Below are 5,566 nucleotides of genomic sequence, written 5' to 3' on the forward strand. Positions count from 1 at the left end.
CCATCTCTTAATCTATCCATGTGATTTGTTGACTTAGGATATTGATGTCCATAGTGCGACTATCTGAGTAAAGCTCTGTCACTTACATATGAATTTTAGTATGCTTGAGTGCAAACTCGTGTACAACAATTGGAATTTCGCATCAGGGTACTTCCTCTTGTAGTCAATAAGTATGGCAACCAAGGAGATTCTTTAGTGCCTTCCAAGGTTCTACGTAGATAGCTAGGGTTTGGAGTAAAGGTTTTGTGGGTATAGCTCTGGTAAGCCCTCCCGAGACTATAACTCGGCCACTAGGGCCACCTAGGGGTTTAAAGGCTTATTGCATACGCTAAATGTAATCGACGATGCCTGCGACAGTGAGTTAGGATTTTATTTTTGCTCGGGACTAGCAAATAATAAGTTTAGGGGTATTTGATAGACGCATTTATGTGTCTATTTTGTTCTCAATTATATACATATTGTTAGTGCTCGATTTCGTATTTATTATGGTGTTTTATGTGTTTGTAGGTATTTTTGGCCAATAAACATCTTTGGAAAAATCGGTGCGAAAAGTTGTCTAGAGCACCTGGAGAAAGTTGATAAAGGCACTCACAGTTTGGATAAGGGCCACCCGCAGGGCACCCCGCAGGCACCTACTATCGTCACCCCTACTCTGGATAGGGGGCGCCCCATTTCTTCCCAAATTCAAACGGAGTTTTAGGCGGGAAATAGCAGCAGTGAAGCAGACTTGGAGTTGGATTTTTCTAGGTGGATTTGATGAGATTCAATTGCATATCTCTGTTGGGCTGGACTTCCTGGAGCATAACAGGGTTAGTAAGATTGATTGGACCCAACCAATTGGGCTAGATAAGCCGCGAGAAGGAAACAGAAGAGGTGAAGTTATAGGGGTCTATTATCGGATTTTGGTGGAGATTGTGTCGGAGTTGAACGTGGAAAAAGATGTATGTTATCCTGTTAGACCTAAACAGGGAGTGTATGGTGATCAGATTCGAGAAAGTCGTGTTTTATCTTCAATTCACGCAAAACAGAGTGTGGAGAAAAAGTCTCGGGAATTCTAGGTTTATTCCTGGAAACATACGCGTACACAAGGAAATAAAACTCTCTGTTTGAGTTAAGAATATCTACAAGAGAGTCTGGGCGTTGAATCTAGTTTGGTAAACGTGTAAAGAGTTGTAGAGAGTTATTCTCGTGACTTTCCCGAGGGAGAATAGGGAACGATCAACTTGAGTTACACGGGACCTGTTGGCTATATAAGAGCTGCTGGAAGTTCACAAAAGGGTTATCAAGTCTTTGGGAGAAGTTTGTGGCAGTTGCATAGAAAATCCGGAGTTGCAGAGGCATTTTCAATCATCACAGAGGAGGAGGAAGAAGAAGAAGAAGAAGAAGAAGAAAAGATCACAGTTTCTGTGTAACGATCAGAATCTGTCATCTTATCTTTCATATATAGATAACAGCCTCCTTGCAACAGCTTTTCACTTAATTCTCTGTAACAGTTTGTAACAGTCAGTCTGTGACGTCTATACATCGTTGCAAACTTCCAGAATTATTAGTTTTCTCTTGTTTTTCACCTATTTGAGCATTGAATACCTATTTTGAGCACGTGAATGATATGAGGAGCTAAACCCCATTGCTGAGGCGACGGAGGAAGCCGTTTTTCCAATTATTATGTGGTAAATTCTATTTAACTTAATTATTGCAATTCTTTTATGATTATTTGCACTGAACAGAAATTTATTATATGATTTTGATTAAGTAGTTGTGTTTTCAATTGATGGGTCATGCTTAGGTTAAGTCTTTTGATGGTCCATGCTTTCAATTTACATCTATTGTTTTGAGAATCTACTTGTCCAGGTAATATTTTAGAATCGAACTGAATGTATGAGTTGCATAATTATTGTTATTGATTGAATCACTGATAATTGGTTAATGGTGGAATCCGTAGTCTCCGTTTTCTCTATAATCTTGAAATCAATCTTATTAAATTTGAGTCTAAAACGAATCTTCACAAGTCTTAAACGAACCACTTTTCTTATCACTATAAATATTACACCAATTAGCAAGGATTCTGGCCTGACCATCGAAGAGTTGGTTTATTTGCAGTTGAAGATTCGCAAACTCGGCCTTTGAATTGTTCTGAAAACGAGTTAAATCCTTGAAAGAATCATCAATCCAGGAGTTGTGATCCTTTCTTTCAATCATCTTCTTTAGAACCAGCTCTTGAATTGATTCACGTCCTTAGTGTCTTCCTCCATATCAAGATGCACTATCTCTTGAGATTTTGCAGAGTTCTCCATATATTTTTGATAGGGATGAAATAACACAATAGAAAGTATATATGTGTTTGTAAGACAGGAGAATGAAAACCCTATGAACTCAGAAGAGTATGACACAAACGTTCACGGACCGTTCACAAGAGAAAGATGGAAAAAGAAACCCAATAAGAAAGAATTCAATGTTTGTCAATATAGCTCAATAATCTTTAAATTAGAGCCTGAGTTATGTCAGTTGCATATCTCAGATTGATTGACAGAAAAAACATCATAAAATATACAACAATTCTTGAGACTCCCATAATCATCATCCTTGTACTTTCTCAAGATAGATTCAAGGATGAGGTTACCTAGAGTTAGGTAAAGAAGTGAGAATTGATCTCACTACGAAACATAGGAGAAGGATCGTACAAGTTTTTTGAGCGTTTTACTTGTGTGTTACCTTTCTTCCATTGATTATAACGTATTCCAGAGGAATTAGTCATAAACCCTTTGAAAGGTCCATCCGAAGCATTTTTCTGATGACCGAGTCTAGGACCTCTAGAAATAGGTTCCAGAAAAGGGAATTTGGAGAATTTCCATTATCTTGATGTAGACTTACCAGAATTTTTCTTATAAACACAAGGAAATTATTCATTAGTGGCACGAGAGTTTATACCGTAATGAGGAATATGCAACTGTTGATGGTGGTTTTTAGTTCAGGGTTAAAATTGTAAAACCTTGCATTTAATGTGTCGTCGCTTTGCAAAGAAACAAAGCCATGTAAAAGTGATGAGTGTTCAACCTCTTCACTGGCGCATTTATTAAGCAACTCAATATTTTCTCATGAAATTTATCCAGAATAGTGCATGTAGCAACAATCCCAGATGTTCTGTAAATTTCGGCACCCTGCCTATATTATTCAATTTATATAAGTTTCTTTGAATGCTTTTTGTGCTATGGAAGAACCCTTAACATTAATATGGCATGACAATTTGTGTTCATTACAGCAGAGTAGCAAGAATTTCCAAGTATTAAGGTTAAGGTCCTTGCATAAAGTACTCAATCGGAAAGCATACTGCTCTCTAGCAATAAACTTAAAGAACTCTGTGTTAACACATAAAATTCAATCAATTTTGTGATAATTCACAAGATTCAGATATTACCCTGACTAATTTTCAAAAATTAGGGTTTTGCGTCCTGCGCAGTATATTAGACCCCGCCGGTCAAAATTAAGCTTAGGCGAGATAGGCAATTAATCCTCCATGGATTAGTAGGTGCAAAATCCTACCCAAAATCAGAAAACAAGGAATAAAAAAGAGGAGACCGCGGAAAAAACTAGCGGAAAAAAAGGGAGGTGTGGTCGTGCCATAAGCCAGCCAGCGCCACTTGCCAATGGCCACGCCCCATGCTGCTTGACCGACCCTCTTCTTTCCCATCGACCAATCAGGTCGCTTTAAATCCACCACACGCACACTAGAAGTGTGGCCACGCCCATGCTTGGCGGGCCTCTTCTATATTAACCAATTAGGTTGCTCTAAAATTGCCACAGTGTTGAAAGAGGAAAATTGCGCCAGATGGTCACAAAGCCAATTGGCTTTCGAAAACCGCGCCAACATGCCAAACGTTCCATGTTGCGCCAATGAGCTGAACGGCATGCCAACATGCCGCTCCGCCACGCCAAACGTGCCACTTTGTGGCAGCATGCCAAACAGGCCAACGTGACGTAAATAACGCGCTTACGTGCTAACCTACCTCTTGTTCGTGGCCAACACCATGACGTGCTTAAATTAGGGTTTTCTAGTCAGAAGCACGACTTTTCTTTAGGCGCATTAACCAAAACCCTAATTTCCAGTTGTGGCCCAAATTACGCCGCTTTGGACCCCACAACATGCCACGATCCATGTGGAACCCAGGAAACCCTAAAAGTGGCTACATGCTATGGCCACTCATAGCCTCCCTTGCTCCTATGGCCATCCTCGTTTTATGTCTCTGCCATGATTCCTTTGGCATTGCCATGGCTCCATTTGCACAAAAAACGACACTGTGCCACGGCTACATGACACACGCGCTAACTAGGGTTTCGATATGCCGACACTAATTTAGCCAAGGTTGTCACGCCAACCAAGCCAAGTAATGCTCCCTAAGGCATTAAGTTTGATATGGAAACTAGAGTCAATGTTGCCGAAGTCATATTTGGGTCTAACACCAATATGCCAAATTCTAGCTTGGCCATGCCGCCAATCCCAAATTTCGGCCACGGCGCCAAATCCTAGCTTTGGCCATGCCACCATGTCACTGGCATGTGTCAATGGCTCTACTATGCTATTAAAATATGCCAACGAAATGCGGCAATAATCTATGGCCACCCTCTCACATGAATTACAATCTCAGCCGTCCAAATTCGCCACAAAATTGACAGGCATATGGCAAGTTTTAGGCGACCAGCAAGCCTAATAGCATCACATGCTATTCTCTTGCGGAAAGTCTCCTGACTTTGACTCGCCACACATGGCTATATGCTACTTAGCTGGCGTACAATTAATCAGAGTATCCAGGTCTTGTACACATGACCCACTCAGCAATCTGCTACACTTTTCCATACTCGAGATATCAAACGTGTCACAAACTGGGGGATGCTCATCAGGGTATTGGTATGGCGGTTTACAGCGTGCGGCGTGCTATACGTTCATCATAAGAAAGTGTTAGGAAAACATGGCAGTTAGTGGCGGCAAGAAGTAGTGGGTGTAAACAAACCCGTTTCCTTCATAGTGGGAACGTGGATTCTGCCATCTACACATTACCCCACTTCTCCATCACTCAATGACTCCCACTTCCTAAAAGACCAGGATGCGTTCAGTTATGACTTGTATAAAGAGGTTTCACCTATTTCGACCAAACAACAAGTTTTTGGTTAACAACAACACAATATCCAGAAAACACCCAAGAACTGATAGCTTACATTTCGCAAGCCAGTTCCACATTCTGATACAAGTCATAAAATAGCCACACCTTCAGAATTAACCATTCTGGTATCAACACCTTCTTCTCTTCCCTCCCTAAGACCAACCCTTCTGCTTCACTTTGTGACCGAAGCAAGCCTGGAACGACCATTTCTTGGTTTAGGCCAGGATTGTACATATTGATCTCTCGAATCTAAAGTTCTCCCGTGTAGTGCACTTGTTTAAGGTTTAGGCTCGTTTCTCATCCACACACCCAAATTCACTGAAACCAGCAGAAACAGTTTTTACCCACAAACAATTGGCGACCACGGTGGGAGATTAATCTCCCAGTTGCAATACCAATTTCCAATTTTA

Source organism: Papaver somniferum, chromosome 2 (assembly GCF_003573695.1).
Source record: "Papaver somniferum cultivar HN1 chromosome 2, ASM357369v1, whole genome shotgun sequence".
Taxonomy (NCBI): domain Eukaryota; kingdom Viridiplantae; phylum Streptophyta; class Magnoliopsida; order Ranunculales; family Papaveraceae; genus Papaver; species Papaver somniferum.